This window comes from Passer domesticus, unplaced genomic scaffold (genome assembly GCF_036417665.1).
Source record: "Passer domesticus isolate bPasDom1 unplaced genomic scaffold, bPasDom1.hap1 HAP1_SCAFFOLD_96, whole genome shotgun sequence".
NCBI lineage: Eukaryota > Metazoa > Chordata > Aves > Passeriformes > Passeridae > Passer > Passer domesticus.
The window spans coordinates 61771-74134 of record NW_026990190.1 but is presented as its reverse complement, the minus strand read 5'-3'; positions in this window follow the sequence as shown (position 1 = coordinate 74134).

The window sequence follows — 12364 nt, the reverse complement described above, 5'->3', positions numbered from 1 at the left end:
TTTCAATTAAAAGCAGAGCCAAACTCTTCTGTCGGTCACATCAAACCAACATAAGTATCAGGAGTCTGTGAAAGACATAAGAGCGTCAACATTATTTTATTTTATAATACTTACAGTCTTCTAATTCAGCCATGGGATAATTAGGCCATCACTGACTATATCAAATAACTGGAAAAAGCACTGGAAAAAAGTTTTTTTACACCTAAGTTTTAAAAACTAATGAATGAATTTCATTAAGAAAACCATGTAGTAAGAATACAGTAATTTAAACTTCTCAAAGCCCTTTGATAATGGAGCCCTGAACCCCAGTCATGTGCAGTGCAGCCTCAGCTGTCCCTTTGAGGCCAGAGAACTCAGGGCTGGGATGAGCCTTTGTCCAAAAGTGGCTCCAGGACTGATTGGGAATCAATCCAGAGCAGGGCTCACACAAAGAGCAAAGTCTCAAGGCCAAAGCCGAACCTTCATCACGTTGGATTTGTTTTAACATTGATCTGGAGCAAATTTTGCTTCACTGCAACACCACTGTTACCATGAAATTTTACACAAGCTACTAAAAAAGCGCTGTCCTGTCCTGTCCTGAGCTGTGCTGCCCAAATGATGTACAGAAGTTTCTCTACCTCTGCCCTGTGCTCTTAGCCAGGCAGCCTCAGTGGGAGCTGATGTTAAAGGAAAGGGCACATGAGTGAGCTCTTGGCACATGGACCTCAATTATTTTGTCAGGAAATGCACACAGAGCATTTGCCTCCAGCATGCTGTAGAATCTTCAAACTGTCATTCACCAGCTTTCTGATATAAGCAATGTCACGATCCCAAAGCAGAAGGGAGCACAGACCAGACCCATTTTCATGGTGTGCTGGGATCCCCCTGTGTCTTGGGGAACTGGGCACTGCAAGGGGGTCAGGTAAGGCCTTGGCTGCCAGATGTCAGTGGACAAGGCCAAAGCTGCACAGGGGACTGGGGAGCTCTGGAATGGCTCTGGCCACTCTCCACCCTCTTTGCAGGCCTGTGCAACATCCTGGGAGGGGTGGCTGGAGGAACCCAGGGCCCGTGGGGGCTCTCTCCCTCCCACAGAGGAAACCCTCCCAAAAGCCCTGGGCAAAACCATCTCCAGCGCTTCCCAGGGAGCAGGGAGCGCTGTGCCAGGAAAGGGCAGCCAGGCTGCCGGCTCACCTGCTCGCCGCGCTTGCAGCGGAGCAGCCTGGGCAGCCCTGGCAGGCAGGGCCACGGCCAGGAGCAGCAGGAGGAAGAGGCACAGAGCAAGGGCCATGGTGCCTTGCCCTCTGCCAGTCCCGCAGTTCTTGCTGCCACCGCTGTCCCGACACCGCTGTCCCAACGTCAGCACCACTTGTTAAGGACGGATTTGTGGGACATTGTGGTGCTGTAGAACCACAGGGCTCTGTGACCCCAGAGCCTGCTGTGACCTCACAATCCTGCTGTGACCTCACAATCCTTCTGTCACTTCATGGCCTGGCTCGGGATGGATCTCAGGGCTGGACTTTTCCTTTCTGGGGAGGGAGCTTGTCCTGCCTGGCAGTTATGTCCAAGGGCTGGGCCAGTCCCCCCAGTCAAGCTCACTGCTCTGTGTTCTGCACACTGGCCCAGGAGATAACATCCAAGGATTTCTGAGCTCCTCAGGCACTGTCAGTCACAGCCCACAATGCTGAGGAGCAAATGATCTCTGGCTGGAGATGAGTGCCACATTCCCTCCTGTCAGCAGCTTCCCAGCTGGAAGTTTGGCACCTTGGGAGGACCCTGGCTCACACAGCCCTTTTGTTTCATAGGAAAGGTGAAGCCTTTCCTTCACCATTTGCTCTTCATGTGCTATTGAAGGCTCTGCTTCCTCTTGTGGCCCTCAAAGGACACAGTTAGTCAATAACACAGCGGGGGAAACCATCCGAGCTCTTCAATGCTTTGGTATGGCAAAGGAAACCTTGAGGAGCACACGGTGGGTCTGTGCTGCCTGACCAAGCCAGAGGCCTTCCATGATGGAGTGGCTTCCTCAGTGCACAAGGGAAGAGCTACAGATGCCACCACTCTGCACTTCTGTAATGCCCTGGACACATCAGCCCTGCCCAGCATCCTTGTCCCTCGTTTGGTGAGCTGTGGATCTGACGGAGACACTGTTTGGAGTATGAGGCATTGCCTGGCTGGTCACATCCACGGGGTTGTGGACAATGGCTCAGAGGCCCAATGGATGTCAGTGACCAGTGGTGTCCCTCAGGGCGACAGCAAAACCAGCCTGGACACTGGGAACTCAATGTCCTGATGGTGCTGCTGGACAAGAGAGCTGGAGGTGCCTCCCAAACAGAACTGTTCTCATTCCCCAAGTCTTTCAGCCTTGCTCAATTAATGAGCAGCTTTAAAAAATATATATTTTTTTATCCTTTTCCTGTGAAGTTTTGGTTAGAAAGAAATTTTATTTTACACAGTTACATTTAGCAAAGACATTAAATAGCAGATGCTTTTAAGATGCCAAATACTGGAACTGCAGCCAATTCCTCCCTGACTGACATTCATGAGTGCCTGCTCTCAGGGAGGAATCAGAAGGGCCTGTCCAGAGGGTGAGAGCAGATGTATGCCCTCTTCTCCAGGATCTGCTTTCCAGCTTTTTTAATGGAATGATCCAGGTTTTCATTGGCGTCTGTGGAGAAAGAGAGAAAAGTCAACTAAGGGACCACAAAGAACTGTTGTAAATTTCTTTCAAGAAGTGTTTTTGAACACAAATGAAAGAGTGTGAGGGCCAGGAAGAAACTGAACATTCTCTATTGAAAAAGATTGGTTATTACAGACTGAGCTTCAGAGAGCCAATGCCCAACTGGTCAGTACTTCCCAAAGAGTCCAAATCCCTCATTTCTATCAGCTACTTGTCAGGAGTATATACATGAAATATAGATATTATATTCCTCAATAAAGAACCCTGGCAGTTGGCTTTAGCTATGAAGTGAAGAGACTCTTTTCAACAGGTTCCAGCTCTGCTGCTTGTTTCAGTTAAAAACAGAGCCAAACTCTTCTGTTGGTCACATCAAACCAACGTAAGTTTCAGGAATCTGTGAAAGACCTAAGAGTGTCAACATTATTTCATTTTATAATATTTACAGTCTTTTAATTCAGCCATGGGATAATTAGGCCATCACTGACTATATCAAATAACTGGAAAAAGCACTGGAAAAGAAGTTTTATTACAACGAAGTTTTAAAAAATATTGAATGAATTTCATCAAGAAAACCATGTAGTAAGAATACAGTAATTTAAACTTCTCAAAGCTCTTTGATAATGGAGCCCTGAACCCCAGTCATGTGCAGTGCAGCCTCAGCTCTCCATTTGAGGCCAGAGAACTGCCAAGGCTCAGGGCTGGGATGAGCCTTTGTCCAAAAGCGGCTCCAAGACTGATTGGGAATCAATCCAGAGCAGGGCTCACACAAAGAGCAAAGTCTCAAGTCGAAAGCCAAACCTTCATCACATTGGATTTGTTTAACACTGATCTGGAGCAAATTTTGCTTCACTGCAACACCACTGTTACCATGAAACTTTACACAAGCTACTAACTAAGCACTGTCCTGTCCTGTCCTGAGCTGTGCTGCCCAAATACTGTTGAGAACTTGCTCTGCCCCTACACTGTGCCCCTGGAGCTGCTCTTGGCCAGGCAGCCTCAGTGGAAGCCAGCACTGGCTGCAGCCCCAGCGGGGCCCCAGGACAAGGCCCAGCAATTAAGAGGCCAGTGGAAGCACTGGGCAGCAGCAGAACCCTCAGCAGACCATTTTGAAAATCATGGAAAATCCCACAGCAGCATGATTCCCAGTCAGGCTACCAGTGCCAAGAGCAGAATTATAAGAAAACTGTGGAGAAAAATCAACAACTGACCGTCTGAGCTCGTACAGCTTGCGAATGCCAAGGTAGCAGCCTATCAGCACAAGTGGCACAGTGAACACTGTCACCACCGTGCCTAACATGCAGGACCTGCGCGCATCCTGGGGACAAATAATTCTTGGGAGGCGCACTGGATCCGGGGCATATATTCCTGTTTCATTGATAACGTCTGTGGGAGCAATGGGGAGCGTGAGCCCGTGCTGTGCTGCACTGCTGAGCTGGCAGCACGGTGGATACGGGCAGGACGTTCTCTGTTTCCCCCAGAGCTGGGGCCTGCAGGCACCTTGCCGGCCCTGGGCACAGGCTGTGCCAGCCAAGAAAGCCCAGCAGGCCGGGAGGAGAGCCCAGGGGCAGCGCAGCTGCTTGGGCAGTGGCTGCTGCCAGGGACACGGGCCAAAGCCATCCCTGAGCAGCCACTGCCACCCCTGGCCCTCCCTAACAAATTCTAGGTTACATCTGTGAATTGCATGCTACACTTTCCTTCATGTTTTTCCCAATACCAGGAAGTTTCTATATATAGTAATGCCCTTGAGAATCTCTGATTATTTTCAGGTTTTATTTTCTTTTTTTTTTTTTTTTTTTTTTAATTGAGACAGATGAAACAGCCTTATTGGTTTTAGTTTTGGCAGGTCTGGTTTTTTTCTCTGCATGATGGTTTACTTATTATCTACATTTAAGCTTCTTTTTATTTATGGGTTTTTTGTTCCCCAAGCAATTATTTTGACAGTCTTTTGTTCACTTCTTACTTAATGTTCCATAGATGAATAGTTTGGACTCTCTTTTTATAGGAATATAAAGATCTCAGAAAGCTGTATTTCTAATTTTGATAACATTCTCTCTAGTAATATGTGTCCAACCCTTTTCTTGAGTCAGTATCGCCGTGTGAGTGGTCAGCAACACCTGAAAGGGACCTTCAAACTTAGGCATTAGAAGCGTATTGTTCCATGATTTAATTAGTACGCAATCCCCAGGATGAATATCATGAACATTTATATCATGAGGAGAGGTTTGAGGTATATATCCCTTTTTTCTGAGGGCTTCTAACGTTTTCCCAATTGCTCCTAAATACTTCCATGTAGCTTCTTCTCCATCTAGATAATTTCCAGTACTGTAGGGGGACAATAAGAAGGGAAGCCCAAACATCATCTCACAGGGGGAGACCCCTATGTCTGCTCGGGGTCTTGTTCTAATACGTAATAAGGCTAAGGGCAAGCACTTTAGCCAATTTAATTTGGTCTCAGATATTAACTTTGTCAACACATTTTTAAGTGTTTTATTCATCCTTTCAACTCTGCCCGGGCTCTGGGGATGCCATGGAGTATGTAGTCTCCATTTCATCTCCAAGGCTTCAATTATTCGTTGTAAGGCCTGAGCAGCAAAGTGAGGCCCTCTATCAGAATCAATCGTGTTTACTAAACCATACCGGGGAATGATTTCTTCCAGGATTATCTTTGCAACCACTTCTGCAGTTTCCTTTTTGGTGGGGAAAGCTTCCACCCAATGGGTGAGGTGATCTACTATTACCAATAGATGCTTATATCCCTGTGCTAGGGGCATTTCAGTGAAATCTGTCTGTATGTTTTGGAATGGTCTTAAAGCCAATTCTCTTCCCCCAGGTTCTATTCTTCTCATTACTTTTTGATTAACTTTTTGACAGATTACACACCCTTTGGTTATTGTCCTAGCTAATTCATACACTCCGATGCATATGTTTTCTCTCAAGAAGTGGTTGCATAGTCCCTGGATTCCCCAATGTGTTAATTCGTGGATTTCTGTTAATACCTTCCGTGCTAATGCCTGGTTTAGAAACCTCCTCCCATCTTGAGTTAACCATTCACCACGTTCCCCTTGGTGTAATTTCAATTCCTCTATCGCCTTTCGTTCCTTCTCACTAAAGATTGGCCTTACTTCGTCTTCTTGTTGTCTGGCTTTCCTTTCTAGCTTGAAGATCTTAATTGGTTCTCCTATTTCTAAGGCTGCCTCCTTAGCCTTTTGGTCAGCAAGTTTGTTTCCTTTTATTTCAAAATTATCTCCTTTCTGGTGTCCTTTTATGTGCACTATTGCTATTTCTGTTGGCTTTTGTAAAGATTTTAATACTAACTTTATTAGTTCTGTATGTACTAGATTTTTCCCTTTAGAATTTAAATATCCACGCTCTTCCCAGATTTTGCCAAATGTGTGTACGATGCCAAATGCATATTGCGAGTCAGTATATATAGTGCCTCTATCTTTTTCTAACAGATCTAGTCCTCTTTTTAATGCAAATACTTCGCAGCACTGTGCTGACCAATTCAAAGACAGCTTCCACTTTTCTACAACTTCCATATTTTTACCATCTATTATCGCATACCCAGAAGCTCTTTTCCCAGAGACTACTCTAGAGGAGCCATCTGTGAACAAGACTCTCCCATAAGGTAAGGGTACATCCCCAAGATCTTCTCTCACCTTTGTTTGCATGTGTATTAACTCTAGGCAATCATGCTCTAAATTGTCCACGGGTTCTCCCAAAAGAAATTGGGCAGGATTAAGGCACTTAGAGGTAGCAAGGTCCAGATTCTTAGTATCTATCAGGATGATCTCATATTTTAAAATCCTAGAATCCGTGAGCCACTGTTGGGCCCTTTGGCTAAGAACAGTTCTGATATCATGCGGTGTATGCACTTTAATTTTTCCTTGTAATGTTAATTTCTGGGCCTCTTCAATCAAGACTGCTGCAGCTGCAATCACTTGCAGGCAAGTTGGCCACCCCAGGGCTACAGGATCTAGTAATTTGGACAGAAATGCTACAGGTTTTCGTGATCCTCCCCATTCTTGGGTAAGTACCCCATAGGCGATTCCTTCTTCTGCACTTACAAATAGATCAAATTCCTTACTAAGATCGGGCAAACTTAGTACAGGGGCTGAAGATAATTTATTCTTTAGGTCTTGTAATTGCCGGTCATCATCTATTGTCCATTTGATTGGTTCTTGATCTATTTATTATACAAAAATTTTACTCTCTGCGTGTAATTATCTATCCACAATTTACAATACCCAAATAATCCCAGGAGTTTTCTCACATCCCTCTTAGTTTTTGGAGCTGGGATAGAAAGAATTCCTGTAATTCTTTCAGAACTTAATTTCTTATACCCCCTTCCAATCACATGTCCTAAATAGGTGACTTCCGATTCTACAAATTGCAACTTATCTCGCGATACCTTCAGCCCCTTTTCCCCTAGAAAATTTAATAGTTGTATACTGGCAATTCTGACTTCGCTTTCCTGTTCCCCAGAGATTAATAAATCATCTACATATTGCAACAATTTTATTTCTCTGTTAAGATGGAATTGATTTAATAGTTCTTCTAGTGCCTGCCCAAACAGGTTAGGGCGCGTCCACCTTAACTGCATTTTCCGGTTTCTATCTGGATGTTCCCACTCAAATGCAAACCAATCCCGGCAATCCTCTGCCAAGGGACAAGACCAAAAAGCATCCTTTAGGTCTATGATAGTAAACCAAGCATGTTCTCTCGGGGTTTGACTTAGCAACGTGTAAGGATTAGGCACTACTGGGTATCTTGCAATAGTCTTCTTATTTACCTCTCTCAGATCTTGGACTAACCTATATTTTCCTTCGGTCTTTTTAATGGCTAGTATGGGGGTATTATGAGGGGACATGCAGGGTTCGAGGATGCCTTCCTTTAATAGGTGTTCAACCACGGGTGCCAGTCCCTTCCTTCCTTCTGATGATATAGTGTATTGCTTTACCCGTATGGGAGGAATGTCTTTTTGCATTTCTACCTTTATTGGTGGAATGTTTAAATATCCATATTTTCCCTCTTCAGCCCACACCGCGGGGTGAATCTCCTCTAAGTCCTTTTGAGTTAACCTCATGAGTCTAACGACCATCTTTCCATTATCTGGTACAATGCCCACTCCCAACAGGACATGTAAATCTCTTCCCAACAAATTGGTTTCTAGTCTTGGCAAATAGATAATATCCACTATACCTTGTCTCGAATTTCCTTTTATTTCTACATTTTCAACAACTGGTGCTGAAAACGGTCTCCCTTCTGCTCCTAATATTTCGCAGATCTTATTTCCAGGAGTCATCCCCATTGGCAGCTTATTAATACTTGATCTATCAGCTCCTGTATCCACAAGGAACTCAAAGTCTTCATCTTGGGGACCCACATTAAAATTTACCAGGGGCTCTTCCTGGTGTCTTATTGGATCCCCTAATAGATAAAGCCCCTGACACCCCTAGTCATCACCCCTCAAAACCCGTTCTAATGCTTCCTGTTCTTGCGCAATTGCTTCATCTAGTCGCAATTTCTTGCAGTATCTCCTAAAGTGTCCAACCTCCCCGCAATAATAGCATGTTCTATCACTGGGTACTCCTTCTATCTTCCTTGGTCTTTCCCCATCCTTTCTAAATCCTGGCTTTTCCCAATATCATCCCACTGACGGAAGTGGCTTGTTTTCGTCTATTCCCGGGGACCGTACCGGTGGATTACTATCCGCCCCGACGCTTTCCCGAGCCACCGCTACCATTATTTTAGCTTTTGACTTGGCCTTTTCCTCTTCCTTCCTTAAGTAAACCTTCAGAGCCTCTTTTAGCAAGTCATTTATACATTTGTCTTGCCAATCCTCAATTTTTTCCAACTTTCTTCTAATGTCGGGCCAAGGTTTGGTAACGAACTGCACTTTTAAAAGTACTTGTCCTTCTGGACTATCGGGATCTATATTAGAGTATAGCTGAAAATTCCTCCTCAGTCTAGTAAGCCAACTTGCTGGAGTCTCATCTTTCTCTTGAGCACCCTCAAAAGCCAATTTGGTGTTACTACTACGAGGGACAGACTCCTTTATACCTTTAATTATCAGAGACCTGTAATCTCTCATATTCCTCCTGCCCTCCTCTCGATTTGGATCCCATCCTGGATGTACTAATGGCATCTTAAGGTCTCCAAGGGGTCCAACTCTATTCTCCTTCTCCCAAATCCTTATTCCCGCTGCTCTGATCATCCTGACCTCCTCAGGACAAAACAAGATATTGAGTATAGAATTGAGTTCTCCCCAGGTGTAAATACCAAGTGGACCAAGGAACTGGTCCACTTGGTTTGAAATGCCCACTGGGTCTTCTACTAAATTTCCTAACTCTTTCTTGAAACCTCTGACTTCCGAAGCTGTGAGTGGTGCATTTACAAATCCTACCCCTCCTATCATCCCACTCATTGGGACTTCCCTGAGAGGCATCATTTTTTCAGGTTTCGATGTCTTTGACCTAGTGTTACACCAAGGGCCTTCAATACTATGGTCAGTTTGGGTGGTCACCTGGGAAACAAGAGTCTTGTTCGTTACTGGACAAAGGGGACGAACTCAGTTTCCAATTGGCGGGTGATAAAGGAATAGATATGGGTGAGGAGGAAGGAGGTAAATTCATGGTATTAACATCAGGAGCTATATTTGGGGATAATAATGGAGGATGTACAGAGGGTGGCATACATGTATCACGACTGGGGGAGGATGAAAGAATAACCATAGGGACAGATGAGGGCTCAGGTCTAGGGTTAGGAATGTTGGAAGGAGGTGAAGTTAAAGGAGCGTTTGAGGATGAGGGATAGATTGTAGGAGGGACTAAATTTGCTGCTGGAAGAGTAGGTACCGGATTGGGATCTGGCCTAGAAGCGTTAGGAGGAGGTGGCAGTGGAATTACTGTTGGGGGAGCAGGTATGGAATTGGGGTTTAGGACTGGGTAAATTGGAGGAGGAGGTGGTAGGTGATCTAGGGGATCCCAGGTCTTAGTGACTCTTTGTTCCCCTTCACTTTCCTCCTTATCTTCTTCTCTTTTTTTAATTTACAGATCTTCATGCTCCCTTCACTCACAACCCCACCCTGCCAACAGGCAGCATATGTTAGTTGTTCTATATCGGGATTCTCCTGAGTTCGCAAAAACTGGTTCAGTTGGGAACACATCCATGGATCATGAGTTCCATACCATGGCCACCTTCCTTGTAATTTCAGCTTTGGCCAAATCTCTGTACAATAATAAATCATTCTAACTTGGTCAAGGGTTTTAGTGGCTTCTTGAGAATCCCAATGGTCTAATAACTGTCCAAGTGGACTATCTAACAGAATACTCTTTATCTTCCTCTTTCCTTTGAAAGGGATCCCTGTTTTACTAACACACTGACCCATCCTTAAATAAATAAACTAAGATCCCAAATGTGCCCCTACCCAAACGGAAATTTACTGACGGGCAACACAAATCTACAAGTAAATCAAGTATTTTTCGGTTTTTTTTTCAACTGAATAAATAACTTTAACTTAAACCTTTCTTCCCCTCTTTTTATAACTTATACCCTTTCTCGATCACTCTCCCTCTCACTCTCTCTCTCTCTTTTACCCAGGTAAACTAACTGCATTCACACCACCTAAATGTACCCCCGCGCCTCGCCTCTACCCTAGAGACTCTTGAGCACCCTTTTCAACGCAGCCAGGGTCCCTAGTATTAGAATCCCCTCCCTGGGCACCAGGACCTTCCCTTGTCTAGCCACCTGCCAAGCTGGACCTCAAGTCCTAACCCCGGACTAGACTGTCCTGTTCTAATACCGTATCTGCCTTCCTCACTTTTTTGAACGGAGGTAGGAAGGTTCCAGGAGACTCCATGGGGTTACCCGGGGGTATCCCTTCCCAGAATCTGGGATCAACCCAAGCGGGGCCTGACCCCTTTGCCGTCCACCATCCAGCTTGGCTATCCCTCCCCAGCAGAATAGCCTAGGCGAAAGGGATGTGTGCAAGAATGTGTGGTGCCTGTCCTTGCCTTAACCTGAAGACTCCCCACCCCAGTGCTCTAGGGCCGTGGGTTCACGATTTCCTCCCTGAAATCGCGGCAGCACACCACCTACAGTACATCCGGCCCGGTCCTGGGAAGCGAGGACCCTCGTGGGCACCTGGTACTGGCAGTGCCTGGGGGCACCCTGTGATGCGTGTGATTCACTCAATATCTAGGCACTCCACATGTCCGGACCTACCTAGACTGCAGTGGTCTTACCAAGGGAGACCAGGCCCTGATGCCTGCCACTCACACCTGGCTATCTCCTGCACGCCCAGGAGGGAGCCCACACTATCCCCAGGAGATGCCTCACTCAGCAGTACCTCTCGCTTCCCCCCGTTCCTGGCCGGCCCCCTGGCGGGAGTCCGGAACTGCGGTACTAGGGGGTCCTCACTCGCTTCGAGGGTCCGGGCTGCCGGCCCTCGTCTCACTCACACACCAATCGCACGCCTCCTACGCCCGCCGCCGGGATTGCTTACTCCTCCAGCGCTCCTTGATGTCGCTGGTCCCAGACTGATCTTTTGGGTCCGAGTAGCCAGCTGTCCTGGAGGTCCAGGGCGGGCGGCCGTCCCGTTCCTGGTGTCCTCTTCAGGCGTGGCTATCCCGGACAAGTCCCCAACTGAAATGAATCAGGCAGGAGATCTTTCTCCTTTTTAGTGCCTTTATTAAATGATCAGCTCTGGGTGGGGGCCGGAGGGGTCGCGCACACCCCCACTGCTCCCGGTAGCGACGCAGAGGAGGAGGTGACGCAGTTTTGCTGCACAGCAGAACTGGGGCTTCCGTCCTCACAAGCGTGCCTAGGAAGTCTACTGCCTCGCTCAAAGTCTAGGGTTCTCACTCTGACTCTGTTCTGTTGAGGTTACAGTGATTTTTAAAACCTCACTAATTGAATAGGAGTACTTTTTGCCAGCAGAACCATTCACTTAGTTTCTTGAATTTTGGTTTAGTTTGTCGGTTTCAGGGTCTTTAGTCAGATTCCCTTGACTTGCCCTTGATTTGCATATTTCCCAGGGAGGTTTCCTCGGCGCCATTTTAGAGAGCAGTGGAGGCAGCACTTGACAGAGGTAACAATGGTAGGTGTGAAATGCAGGGATTAACAGTGGAGGTAACTAACAGGTTTAACCTTGTAACAATAACTTTGCTTATTCCAACTTCAGGTCAACAGTAACATGAAAGGTTTTACATTTTAACAACAACATAATTAACACACTTAATTTATTACAACTTCACATTAACAGTAACACTTTCAATGGCCTTAACTTATAAAATTGTCCATCACAACTTCATTCATCTGTTCCTTTGATTCCCACAGGAGTTTTTGGACTACCTGGACAGCGTGTACATACTTTCTGTGTTTGTTCCCCCTGGAGTTATTGACTCTGACTCATAGTGTGGACCCTCCAGCTGCCCTGTGTAGTCCCAGCCAGGAGCCATGTAGCCCAACTCACCTTCTCCCCAGCAGCACCCTTATCTGCACAGCTGATAGCAGAAAAGAGGAGGTGGTTTTTGTTCTACAGGAATCCCACAGATTTTGTGGACACAATGTATTATAGCTGAGCGTCCAGCATACCAGTGCGAAGTGCCTCTGAAAGGTGAGGACATAGTCCTGATGGGACTTATTGATACTGGAGCTGATGTGACTGTTGTCTCAAAAAGCCAATGGCCCAGTGAGTGGCCACTAATG